This window comes from Pinus tabuliformis, chromosome 9 (genome assembly GCF_031772625.1).
Source record: "Pinus tabuliformis cultivar Carrire ecotype Pingquan chromosome 9, CPIR1, whole genome shotgun sequence".
Lineage (NCBI taxonomy): Eukaryota > Viridiplantae > Streptophyta > Pinopsida > Pinales > Pinaceae > Pinus > Pinus tabuliformis.
Window position 1 is genome coordinate 1,644,707,877 of NC_142307.1, and position 15,073 is coordinate 1,644,722,949.

Here is a 15,073-nt window from a genome sequence, read left to right on the forward strand (position 1 = left end):
ATTGTCTCTATAGAGACTATATGTCCATAATTCAAACTATTGTATCTCTAGAGACAATATAAAAAATTATTTTAAAAAAATAAAATAAAATCATTTTGAATGTTCTTTCAAAGTAGTTTCACATTCAAAGTTTACAAATAGTACTCATGTATGAGAGAAACCACCACAAAAATTCTTGTCTAATAGAAACCAGTGCATATGGGTTATTAATATTACCTTTGTTTAGCAAGAGGGGATTCAATTCATTACTAAATTTACGCCCAAGTTTTACTACTTCAAACGGGAGTCAGAAGATTGGATTTAAGATGCTACCTTAGCTTTGATAAGTGTTCCATCTCCCAGTTTTACTATAGTTAAAGAAGAATCTGTAGACTGTTGAATGTAAATGACTTTAGATTTAGAAAATGCGAATCTTTATGCAGAAATCAATCAAGAGCCCAATTAATGAAATGGCAATACCTTTATGTGTTCGACAGACAACATACCCACAAGAATACCCAGGCAGGCTTGATAGCCACAGTTATCAACTATGTAAACCAATTTCAGAGTTAAAATAAATCCTCAAACATAGCTAGAATTTTCAGAGAATGTTTTAACAAGCCATAATATATTACAAGCAACAATCATCGCAACTAGCATTTCCCCCAATAGTGCACAACGAAAGGCACTTGAGCATTCTTGAAATATTTGAAGAGTACAAAACGTTCTTGTGCAAAATGTGCAAGAGTATATAACGGAAAAAACTGTCCTAGCATATAAAAATAGCTCTGTAATGGAGTTGAACTAAGATAGCTTATCCAACTCCACTGATGAAAACATCTACACAGTACCCAAATCACATATAGAGAGATGCGATAATGCTATTCTAAGCCCCAAATACAAATCATAATTAAATGTCAAAACTCAAGAGCAAACTCTAATGATACAAAACTAATTGAATCCGCCAATCCCTAAATATGCAAAAGCATCTTAACAAAGCTATTCAAAAGCATCATCATTGTCATTTGGAAGGGGTTGGGCCGCAACTTCTACAAGCTCTACCTCATACCTGACAACATAAAATATTGTAAGCCAAAGTTTCAATCTTTTAGAAATGGAACAAATTATTTAAATTAAAGTTAACAAAAATAAATAAGAAAATAGCATTCTACTTACTGCTGCTGGGTTGCAAGGTCTATCTGAACCTCAGGAGGAGCAAGAGCAGGTGACTCCACAAAATGAAGGTTTGTATCCCTATAAAAATAACCCATTATAGAATCATTGCAAATTTTTTAATATAGCATTCATATTAGGGAGCATCAAAAACTAGATTAAAGGCTCACCCTGAGAGCTTCCGTGCCAAGTACAGGAATGGCTTCTCAAAGTTGTAGTTACTTTTTGTAGATATCTCATAGTACTAAAGATTCTTCTTTCTATGAAAAGTAACTTGCTTAGCTTTCACTCGCCTACTCTTCACATCAACCTTGTTTCCACACAGAACAATAGGAATGGTCTCACACAACTTGAAATTCACAAAGATATTTAGCTAATCGGTTCAGGTAGTTGTGCCACCACACGATTAAGGAACCTTCATTTCTACTTAGAGATCCAACCCCTCTACAAAATAGATACCTGCAAAGATCTCAGTGCCACGTTGGGACACTGTTGTAAGTCAATCGTGCAGTAACATCAAACATGATAACTTCACATTGCCCATGAATACTGCAAAAAACTAAATCTCAATCAGTAAATAAGAAGGAAACAAATAAATAGAAGTGGAAAAACACGGAACCCTCGCCAATTCAATCAGGAAAATGCCAACAGAAACAGGGAAAGCAAACTAGTATTGATCAAAACAACCAATAACAAAGTCTATCTATAAATTCAAAATCAAACTAAATTAAAATTCAAATAAATATAAGTGGAAAAATACATAACCATCGCCAATTCAACGAGGAAAATGCCAATAGAAGCATGAAAAGCAAACCAGTATTGATCAAATCAACCAATAGCACAGTCTGTCTATAAATCCAAGTTTAAATCCATGTAGGACCATTTTAAACAAAAAGTTGAAAAGGCACCGCAAAAGCTCAAATGTACAGTGCTCCAATCAACAGGTGTCTACTACACCTGTAGAGGATGACAAAAAACACTACTTTCGTAAAGTCCCAAGAGACCTGATTTCAAGTGAAAATCAAAGTCATTCTAGCAAAATACAGAAATGGGAAAATAATCAAACTAATTATTGGCGTACCTTAACCACATTTTGTCATTAAACCTTACCTCACTGAGCTATAAATTTGGGTCAGCATTTCATCCTTGGCTTTCTCAACTTGACAAAGCACTATAGCCTGCAAATCATCAAATCATCAATTCAAGTATCATGGACTAAGTAAACACTGAGATTCTGTATGGTTGTATTGTGTGCCCATCCACATGGATGTCTTACTTTGGGAACATTTGCAACAAGACTATTCAGAAAAGCTTCCACATAACCACAGACTTCTTGAGCCATCATTCTGAGCTCCTCCTCCGTATGTATAGGCCTTCTTCCCATGGTTTCCTACATTATAAACAAGAAAATCAAACTGAGGTCGAATATTAAGCTGGGAAATAATTTTTCTATTCTCATTGTTGTATATGGTCATGGTCTCCTAGGCTAAAATGTGTATTGATTCTTAAATTATTTAATAGCAAACATTTTGATTATGTATATGTGCAACTTATGATGGAACTTTATGTGCTTCATTTCCTATATGCAAGTGTTTCAATACAAGCTATAGTTGTTCACGATTATACTTTGGGTTACATAAAGTAGTCTTCGCCTCTGGCCAGCTAAATATGGCTTACCCTCTACCTTATATCTATTTAAGTTTTAACAGTGGAAATAGTTTGTCTTGAAGATCGAAGAAAACTCAAAGGATGTTAGTCCTAGCTGAAAGCAAAGACTAGCAATCTATTTTCATTTTCTGCTAAATAGTTCTCTACCAGAGAAACCAAATTTTTTGGTTACCTGTAATTATTCATAAGTTGAACAATTGTCCAGCAGCACAATGCCTACTTATCTGCAATATAATTGTCCAGCAGAAAATAATGTGACTAGCATGCATTTGAATGCAGTTTACTAATTTTTTAACCTTAAAGAGACATGTGAGTACTCAATAGTAAATCAAGACAATTCCATATAACATAATGTAATTCAGTTAATGAAGGCTTCTCACCAGATCATGCCATCATTATTTCAGTGGTTATAATATATACAATATACAGTTGTGGAGGAACTTCTATTTATGGATATATAACATTGAACTCAACTCAGCTTGCATTTTATTTGTCTCAAACAACCTATGAAAGGTTTGTTGTAGTATAAAGGGTGCATCTTTATCCAATGCTTTAATTGTCTTTGCAGGTTGATATTGAAATGGGCCAAAGGTTAATGACTCTATCTTCCAGCAAGAATTGGCAAGCAAATGAATTTCATCAATGGCTCCAAAATAGAACCAAATTTCAGGAATGGCATACTAGTGCCTTTCTAGCTTTGATAAGTGTTCCATCTCCTAGTTTTACTATAGTTAAAGAAGAATCTGTAGACTGTTGAATGGGAAAAACTTTAGCATTCAATCTGATCATTTCTAGATCCAATTATTTTGCAAGGGTATCCAAAAGCATACTCCTTTGCATGCATCGAACTTCATGATTTCCGCTGATAGACAGGAAAAGTAATTGGTATTACAAAGCATGCGAAAAGCAAGATGACCAAAATAGTTAATGGGATAGAAAGTACATCATGTCATAGTGGTAATGAGGGAGTGCTGAAGCCATCTCCTAGATGCAGAAATGACTAGAAACAAAAATAAATAATGCAAACAGGTATACCCTAGACAAAGAAGCAGTAGGTGAAGCATTAACGCTGAAACAGAGAAGCAGAAGCATTAATCTGAAAGAACCAACCAGACTAAAAGGTGAGGGATTTAAGACGAGAAGCATTGGATAAAAAAATAGGCAAATCAAGAAAACATCCAATGTAAGTGAGATTTTTTTTTAAAATAGAAGTTTAAGCTATCCTTTAGATGTGAAATAAAAGGCTACCTGATATCAATCTGGATAGCCATATTTTTTCTAGTCTATTTTACTATGTTGTTTTTGGATACCAGGTTTCATAGGTGTTGTGATTGCAAAGAATGTTAAGAATGTTGTTCCCAACAAGAATTAGCTTATATGATTTTGAATTTCTATTGGTTAAACTTAGGGTTCACACCTTTTAGGAGTCCATATTCTAGCATGGCATGGACTATTTGCCATGGAAGACCCCTCTAGTGAGCCCTACGATCATTGTAATCTTGAAAATATTCAAATGAATATGGACATTTTTCTAACTGTCCACTGGGTGCACCTACATCAACCCCCTATAAATGGTAAAAATAAAAACCTATTACTCTAAACGCAATGCTCCATTCCTTGAGATAAGTTATGTGTTGGCCATTGTGGTCTTATTGTTTTGGCGATCAAATCCTGAATGCATCAGCGCAGAAAAAATAATACGGTGAGCTTTTACGATTTCTACATCCATGTTTGCTATGGTCTTGCATGCTTTCTGAGACATTTATCAGCCAAGAGTTATGATGGCTTACTTACCATTTTCCAAAGCCGGTGTACGAGAGATGTTTGGTAAATGCTGAATGGGAGGAAGTCACCTGTGCCCTGTAAATTGGCATACAAGAAGCTAAATTATAGTGGGAAGAGCAGCTGGAGATAAAATACAGAGGATCAAACTGAATGATGTAATGACAATACCCCTATAATTGATGATGCTTCAGGTGAAGGGACTCTGCAACACCAAACACATCGAGAGCCCTCCATAGTAGTCTGCATACACAAATGATAGTTTGAATATATCGACTAGTAACTAAACAAAGAATGTAACTTATGAATTCATGAGGCAAGTGCTGGAATACAGGGTTTGGAACATACATACAAATAAACAGTGTAATTGAGTAATTCCTAATGAACAACTAAAGTAGCTTACTTTAAATTGTGAGTCTCCTTATAGCTTCTACTCTAAACGAAATGCTGCATGCCTTGAGATAAGTTGTGTGTTGGCCATTGTGGTCTTATTGGTTTGGCGATTAAATCCTAAATTCATGAGGGCAGAAACAATAATACGGTGAGCTTTTACAATTTCTACATCTATGTTTGCTATGGCCTTGCATGCTTTCCGAGACATTTATCAGCCAAGAGTTATGCTGGCATACTTACCATTTTCCAAAGCCGGTGTATGAGAGCTGTTTGGTAATAGTTAATGGGATAGAAAGTACATCATGTCATAGTGGTAATGAAGGAGTGCTGAAGCCATCTCCTAGATGCAGAAACAATAATAAGTTGAGATTTTACAATTTCTACATCTATGTTTGCTATGGTCTTGCATGCTTTCTGTGAAATTTATCAGCCAAGAATTATACTGTCGTACTTACCATTGTCCAAAGCCGGTGTACGAGGGATGTTTGGTAAATGCTAAAGGGAAGGAAGTCACCTGTGCCCTATAAATTGGCATACAAGAAGCTAAATTATAGTGGGAAGAGCAGCTGCAGGTATAGTACAGAGGATCAAATTGAATGATGTAATGACAATACCCCTGTAACTGCGGATGATTCACGCGAAGGGACTCTACAACACTAAGAACATCGAGAGCCCTCCATAGTAGTCTGCATACACAAATGATAGTTTGAATATATCGACTAGTCACTAAACAAAGAATGTCACTTATGAATTCATGAGGCAAGTGCTAGAATGAACGGTTTGGGGCATAGAGATAAATAAAGTGTATAATTGAGTAATTCCTAATAAACAGTTAAAGTAGCTTACCTTAAATTGTGAGTCTCCTTATAGATTCTACTCTAAAAGCAACGTTGCATGCCTTGAGATAAGTTGTCTGTTGGCCATTGTGGTCTTATTTTTTTGGTGATCAAATCCTGAATGCATGAGGGCAGAAACAATAATACGGTGAGCTTTTACAATTTCTACATCTATGTTTGCTATGGTCTTGCATGCTTTCCGAGACATTTATCAGCCAAGAGTTATGCTGGGATACTTACCATTTTCCAAAGCTAGTGTATGAGAGCTGTTTGGTAAATGTTGTAGGGAAGGAAATCACCTGTGCCCTATAAATTGGCATACAAGAAGCTAAATTATAGTGGGAAGAGTAGCTAGAGTTAAAGTACAGAGGATCAAATTGAATGATGTAATGACAATACCCCTGTAACTGCGGATGCTTCAGGTGAAAGGACTCTGCAACACCGAGAACATCGAGAGCCCTCCATAGTAGTTTGCATACACAAATGATAGTTTGAATATATCGACTAGTCACTAAACAAAGAATGTAACTTATGAATTCATGAGGCAAGTGCTAGAATGCAGGGTTTGGAGCATACAAATAAATAAAGAGTATAATTGAGTAATTCCTAATGAGCAGCTAAATTAGCTTACTTTAAATTGTGAGTCTGCTTATAGCTTCTACTCTAAACACAACACTGCATGCCTTCAGAAATGAAGAGGTCATCTTGCTCAAAAACCTATCTTGAAGATGCAAACATACCATGGAGCCAACTGGCAATTTAGAGAATTGAAGACCATGTCCAAAGATTCATGTATATATCTTTGAACACGCTCACTTGAGAAGAACTCATCTTGAGAGAAATAGGGATTTTTTATAACACAGTAAAGCTCAAGGAAAAAAAGCTACCAGATGTCTCAAGAATGATGTGAAGAGAAGAATTGGACTTCTCTTATGCAGAATCACTCCAAAATGCTTTCCACCTTGGAGATTTCGAAGGTGCATGGGAAGTGACAACTGACTGCCTGTCAAACTCAAACCATGCTTTAATAAAAAAATAAATATAACATGTCCTCCTACTGACACAAGATGTGAATTGATACTCTGTTTCAATTTCTGAGATGAGAGAATTACTTATGAGAATATTTAAGATATCTGCACATTTAGAGTGAGGTGGAATTCATCGAATGTTTAAGTTCCCTCCCTCCCTTCAGAAAACCCAAATAGAAATCATTTATCGGTCGCTTGAAGGATGAAAACATAGACCCACAGAGAAAAAAGTAAAATATTGAACAATCTACCTGGCTGGTGGGCAGGTGAAGCAGATGATCATTACTACTGAAGACACTATAAGTCATTCCATGATCTCAACATGCCCATGCCCTATCCATTTTTTTTTACCGAAAAAATAAATAAATAAATAAACACCTGAAAAAATAGAAAACCATTGGAATCAGATGTATGAAATCAAATATTGTTAATGATTAACATATAGCATCACAAAATAGATACAACAATGCCAGGCTTCTTGTACAGTCCAATCATAAGGTGCTTTAGAAGGAGTAGATGAAATGAGAATACTATGAATAGAAATATCTGCAAACAAATTCCATGAAACATTCTTCTTTCTCGTAGCATACCAAGAGCCATTCATGGATATGCTCATGATTCCATGATGTTCATCAACTACTATGATTCCTTCTGACATATATACCCCACTCTCAACACTTCTAATTAGTGAATATGGTTGGTTAGAACTCTGTGAAACAAATCAGGACCAATTTCTTTAATTAATTTAGATGTAAGGTATTAATCTACACGTACCTGGTCATCTGGAAATAATATATTGATGTGCAAAGTAGCTCACAAATCACAACATACCTATTTCATGCCCTGCAAAAACTTGTAAACTCAACCACTGAGATAAAATAATGAAATTAAATAGCATTCCGAACTGTTAAAAATAGAAGGAACGAAGGCCAAGTACTATGTAATCCACACAGTCCACCAAGTGAAAAGGCTAGCTAGCCTGGCTACTCACCAACAAAAAAAATTTAACCAACCTGCGGAAGCATAATATTTACCTGGCAGGAAGAAGCGAAGCACTATCAATGTAAACCCTAAAGCCTGCACTACTTCCTCGATTTTTCTTTGATTTGGCTGGACCGCTTGTAAAATTTGAAAGCCATCAAAATTTAATGATGGATGACATCAATCATTGCCATTAATCGAGTTTCCCTTCAATATTACATTTATGGGCAACAAAATAAATATAACAGGATCCAACTCTGTTTCAAATTCCAAGATGAGAGAATTACATGATGGAAATATTTAAGATGATAGGATCTACACATTCAGACTCCAGCGGAGTGCATTGAATGTTTGATTGTCCTCCCTCCCAATAACCAGAACATCAGTGATTTATTGGTCACCCGACGGGTGAAAAGTGGAAAAGCTAATCAAGTTTGGGTCTGTGTCCCGGCTGGATTAGATGAGAAGACGTCGAACCAGATCAAGTGCATGTAGTTTTAATTTATCCTTGATCCCTTATTCAACTACCTTAATAAGTTATCCTTTAAAGAATTATTCTTATTATATTTTAGATAAGGCTTGAGTTTATTTTAATTTAATAGCTTTATTAATAAGATCGATTAATAGATTTAACAACAATTAGTGGTTTTGGTAATAAATATAACAATATTAACTTACAATTAGATTTTTAATTTTTATTAGCCCTTTTGATTAAATATAAATTAAAAACTAACTTACAATTAATTAACTAAATATTTAATTATAAAATTTATAAATTTACCATAAAATTTGTAAAATTTATAAATTTATAAATTAATTTATTAATAGTTTATAATAATTTTTTTATATGTTTCTAATATTTATTATTATAAATAATTATTTTCTTTTAAAAAAAACATAAATACAAATTAATAATAATAATAATAATAATAATAATAATAATAATAATAAGATTCAAACTAGCATTAAAAACAACATTATTAGTAATATTATTAATCATAAAATTATCAATAACATCATTAATGCAATATTAACGATGTTTAAAAAAACAATATTAATAAAATTACTAATTATAATATATTTTTTAATTATTAACATTCATTGTTACTAACATAATAACATTCTTCCCGGATGCGGGTGCATTGGAGATGTGGTAATGGCATGAGCCATCACGTGGGCAGGTGGCAGGCCTACGACGTCAGGTGGTACCACGCGCAGCGGGATATTAATCTGCTTGAAAGCAGACGGATGAAGGCATTAATGCCTGTCTTCTCGGCTCGAGGGAGGAGGATGGCGTTCGATGCAGCAGAGTGTTTAAAGTAGAGAGGACTCGATTTGCAGAGGGATATGAGCAATCATTGTGGTGAGGCCCTGCTCCGCTCAGACGGAAATGGGAGTAAGGATTTGAGGTGTGTTCCGCTGGTTTCTGGGCCTGGAAGGAGCACCACCTGCAACAGTGCGGTGATTGTGTTGGTTTTCGTAGTGGTAGGAGCTCAGGGTGCTTGTGTTGGTTTTCATAGAGGGAGAAGTTCAGCAATGCTGAGGGAAAGGCCGCGGATGGGCAGCCGATGCGGGGGAACCAGAGGTAGGGCCCTCCCGCAGCAGCATGATTACAATTCGCCCTCCTCCTCCATCGAAGTAACGTCGCTGCCTAAGAGATTCCAGGGCAGCAATGAGGAGGAGGGTGGGCATGATGGCAGAAGCCCAAATTCTGAAGAAGGACAGATGGAGCTCCCAATGCTTAGGTATCGGCTCCCCTGCCCTCAAGTTAATTCTACACTGGTTGTTTCTATAATGATTGAGCCTGGCGTTACACAGAACATGGAGGCAGAGCCTTTGCCGGATGGGCAGCGCTCCAGCAGAGAGGATTCACCTATTGCGTGCCTTCCGGTTGAGGCTGGAACTAGTTGGTTGGGCCCTGGACGTGAACTTGGACCGGATCTAGCGCGCCCAGCTTCAAATTGCGACCCGGCTGTCAGCCCTTCAACGCTTGCTGGTCCAAGCAGGCCCGCACAAGAAGGCAGCCCTGACGCGGTCATCCAGCTCTTAGACTCCGAGGATTCTCTCCGTTTCGGGTGCCGAATTGAAGAGGTGCCCCAGACCACTGATGATGAATGAACTCGCTCCCGGTAATCTCTGCTATTTTTCTTGGGATTTCAATGTATAACTCTGCCAAGCGGCGGCTCTATCTCTGTCAATGTGTCGGCTGTAATGGTTCAGGTGTCGGATGTAATTGTTCATGTGTCGGATGTAATGGTCCAGGTGTTTGTTTGTCTTTGTCTGGGTCAGTCCATGGCCCTGGAGTCTATTCAGTTATCATCTGTTATGTAAATGTGTCGGCAGTGGTCAAGCAACAAATTCCAATTTTGAATCTTCTCAATTTTGGAACTGAAAGCAGGGCAAGGCAAGGGCTGATAGGCAAAACTTCTTAGCCTTGCCCAATGTACTCTATTTTGTATCTTTGTTTTGTATGATAATAGAATTAGTCACATTCAGAAAAAAAAAACATAATAACATTCTTATTATTAATAACATCTTATTAATAATATTATTAATATTAATATTTTTATTTTTTTTTACTTTTAATGTGTCTATTATGCTTTTTTTTAGAAATAACAATTGATATACAGAAGTCAATCTATTAGTAACCTAGCCTATTTCATAAACACATGTTAAATGTTGTTTGCAATACATATATACCCAATCATATTCAATTTTATTCAAACTCTTAATATTTTTTTATTGTTTAATTTGTGTTATTATGTTTTAGTATTTAATTAATACAAAGTTGAATGCAAACATAATATTTTTTCCTTTTCAATAAATTAAATTTGAATGCCTTATATGTGATCACTTCATACCAATGTGATTGATATACCACATATATATCATACTTTATACTAACTATTCAACGTAGTAATGCGAGATTACAAAATTAGGGTTAAATATTAGAGTTTATAATATTTGCTCTAATATGGAGGTTTATAATATTTTGTTTAATATTGGATTGATAATATTACGTTTAATATCAAAGTCTTGGTTATTAATAACGGGGTTTATAATATTGGGCTTAATTTTAGGGTTTAATATCAGGTTTCATAATATTAGAGTTTATAATATTGTGTTTGATATTGGGTTTATAATATTAAGGTTTAATATTGAGTTTTATAATCCTATGGTTTATAATATTTATTATAAGGTTTATAAAAATAATCCTAGGGATTATAATATTAGTATTAGCTTTTATAATGTATACTGTTAGGGTTTATAATATTTGATTTAATATTAGGGTTTTATTTTGGAACCATAGAATGCTATGTAAATATATCAAATGTCAGAGTGTGAGAAGCATCGTCGAAATACAACAAACAATGTGACAATCATTGCCATAGTGATACACTACATTGTAATGTATTTAACACCTCATTATGACAATGGCTAAATTAGGGTTTAATATGTTGTTTTATAATATTGGGTTTATGATTTATAATATTAAGTTTTATAATCATAGGTCTTATAATATTAATCATATGGCTTTTAATCCCTTGGGTTAATACTACTAATCCTAGGGTTTATAGTCCCCTGGGTTTATAATATAAGTCACAAGGTTTAATATTATTCCTTTAGGTTTATTATTCTTTGGGTTTAGAATATTGATCCTTTGAGCTTATTAATTGATTGTGCTTATATTAATAACTAATATTTATAATAATATATTAGGGTTTATAATCTTAGGGTTTATAATATTAATCTTAGGTTTGATGTATTAATCCTAGGGTTTGTAATATTTATATTAGGGTTTATATTCTTTAGGTTTAATACTAATACTAGGGTTTATAATATCAATCCATGTTTTTAGTATTAATAACCTCGGTTTAGAATATTAATACTACCCTTGGTTTATGAATCTATTAGATTTTTAATATTAATCCCATGAGTTTATAACATTAATTGCATGATACATTACATTGCAATTTATCAATGTCACCATGTGACATTGAATAAATTAGGATTTAATATTATGGTTTATACTATTTGGTTTAGTATTCATTATGGTCTATTATATTGGGTTTAGTGTTTATAATCTTAGCATAACCACATTTACCAATGATAAACCATGATCAACCATGACAAACCATGGTTAACCATGCTTATTTTAGGCTTTATAATATTCACCTTGGGGTTTATATACCTTGGGTTTATAATATTTATTCCTTGGGTTTAATATTATTCCCTTGGGTTTATAATTCCTTGGGTTTTAATATATTAATATTCTTGAGGTTTATGCCATTAATGTATTGATGTATTAATATTATTGTATTAATGGTTTAAAATTTAATAATGGTTTATAATGTTTTTATGATTTATAATGTATTAATATTAATGTATTGATGACAACTTATTATATTAATGTGTTAATCGTTTTTAATGTATTAATATTATTTATGTTTATAGTATTAATGTTAGGGTTTAATGGTTGATGATGGTCCATCGTCCCTTTGCGCAAAAGATTGTATCAAAATGAAAATCAACCATTGCCAAATATCAACTAACATGTTTATTAGATGGTGCATAATATTTTTGTTCAGATTTATATATGTTTAGTGTATATTGTTCAATAGGGTTTAACATTGTTCCCTTGGGCCTAATTCTTTAGTTCTCATTTATAATACATTCGATTTCATGTATTAATATTTATCTTCGGGTTTATGTGCCTTGGGTTTATAATCTTTCTCCTTTGCGTTAATATTATTTCCTTGGGTTTAGTATTAATGATTTTGGTTTAAATTATTCCCTTGTGTTTATAGTGTCAAGCCATTGGGTTTATTAGTCTAGGGGTTCTTACCTAGGGTATAATATTATTCATAGGGCTTATAATATTAATCCTTGGGTCTAATATAAATCCCCTTGGTTAATAATCATGGTCAATCATGGTCCAATGTTGCATTGGTACAAATATTTTCTCAATATGAAAAGCAAACGTGGCCCAATGTTGCATTGTGGCAAAGATTGCCTTCATATAAAAATCAATCATGGTGAACCATGGACATCACACTATGAGAAATCTTGTCTTAATATGAAAATCAACCATCGTCAACCATGGTCCAACGTTGGATTCTCACAAAGATTGTCTTAGTATGAAATATTATTCATAGGGTTTATAATATCAATCCTAAGGGTTAATATAAATCCCTTAGGTTTATAATCATGGTCAACTATGGTCAACCATGTTCCAATGTCACATTGTCAGAAATATGATGTCAATACAAAAACCAAGCATTGTGAGCCATGGTAAACCATGGCCCAACGTCTCATTGTGACAAAGATTGTTTCAATATGAAAATAAACCATGTCAACAATGGGTCAGCGTCACATTGTCAAAATGATTGTCTCCATATGAAAACCAATCATGGTGAACCATGGTGCAATGGCACACTATGACAAAGTTTGTGTCAATATGAAAATAAACCATAGTCAATATTGGTCCAATGTCGGATTCTGAAAAATAATGTCTTAATACGAAATATGTGGGAGATATTTTAAATAACATCAAGAATTAGGCTCGGAATCCTTTCCAAAGTCCTCTACTCAATTCCTTCTAGAACCTCATTCCAGGTTTTGTCTATTGGATCATTGGAAGGAAAGAAATTACAGAATCTTCAAAAATCTTAGCAGGCCCCTAGACACTCTTTGGCTACATCTCAAGCAAAACCTTCAATAAACAGTAGCTCTAAGACATTGGCAAGACTTAGATATGCCAGTTTCACCCCGGGAATACCTTATTCTTGCCAATTGGAACTTGGATCTCTCTTTCTTAGCTCATACCAAGCCCAGCTCCTCCATCCACTCTGAGTCCCCCCAATTCTGGTCCCCTCCTGCCATCCACACTTACAAGCTAAACTTTGACGAAGCTGTTAAGGGAAATCCTAGGCCGGCTGGTTATGCTGGTATCTTCAGAGATACTGCAGGCTCTACTCTGCACGTATATCATGGTTCGCTTGGAAGAGACACCAACAATGTTGCCGAACTTGAAGGCTTATGGAAGGGCATCTGTATAACAGAAATAAACAATTTTTTCCCTCTAGAGGTGGAAGGGGATTCTCAAGCTTTAATAGAGGCTGCCATTCAGATTCAATCAGGCTCTTCAGCAGCAAAGATCGCTTCGCGCTGGCGGCTCCTAAGCAGACTGGAACAAATTGAAGAATGGTTCAGGGCTCCACGCAGCATTACCTTCAAGCATATTCGGCAAACAACCAACAAGGTAGGAGATAGACTAGCAAATCAAGGAGCTGATCAGTAGCTCCCTTTCTTCTCTGGCCCATTGAACAGTTCCAATGATATACAACTCCAACCAGACTACACTCTCCTGGTGCACTAAGATCTATTGCTCCCAGATCCGGATGTTTAATTCCTCGAATGGTACGTGAGCGGCCATAGGGGTTGGCGCGTGGCTCATTACCACTGCCACCTAGCCTTGTGCATTTATGCTTTTTAATCCTGCATTAGCGCAGCCTGTCCCTCCCGATCTGCCAGTTCATTCTTCAACCATGTCGCCCCTTCCCGGTTTCACTTGTGCTCTTCCTCTGCGCTCGAGTCATTCCTTCACCGTTGTAGAGCTAAGCTCCTGGACCAGGCCTGGGAACCGTTGGGCTCTGGAACACTGGGTGGAATTATTGCTGGTCCTTCAGGTATTTCTCCGCCATTTTTCCATTTGTAATAACAGCTCATCCTCTGTCACTCCCATAACTCCTCTGAGTGATGAAGCTCAGCTTCTCTTAGTCCCCATCCGCATCCTCAATATTGCAGTCATTTCCGAACCTCCTGCTCTAGCCACTATGCCCAAACTACGCCAGAGAATGAGTTGCAGGAGGGGAAGCTCTTGGGGGCAAGTTACCCGCTAAGCCTCCTCCTCAATGACGAATCCCTCGTCATTCTCCTTAGACTTCCGCTCTGACCGTTATCCGGCTACTAGGAGTGGTCGTGGATAGGGCCGTGGGTAATTCAATTTGGTAGCGTTCTCTCTCAATACTCCTCCTAACACAGCTCATCTCAGTTCCCCTGTAATCTCAGCAATGTCTCATTTTTAGCCTCTGTCACCATCGAGCTTAGTGAGGTCACCTCTAATCAGGATGCTGTGACCTCCGGGGCGTTTATGGAGATGAGGGCGGAAGACAGGCATGGCACTACTTAGTTCGATAACAAGCAAAGCAAGGCTCTGGGTCCAAGTAAATA

At 35.8% G+C, this 15,073-nt stretch overlaps 1 pseudogene; it reads right to left on the minus strand.

Moving 5' to 3' along the window:
• Nucleotides 1-978: 978 nt before the first annotated feature.
• On the minus strand, nt 979-2,536 carry LOC149155140 (GTP-binding nuclear protein Ran1A-like; annotated as a pseudogene).
• Nucleotides 2,537-15,073: the final 12,537 nt, after the last annotated feature.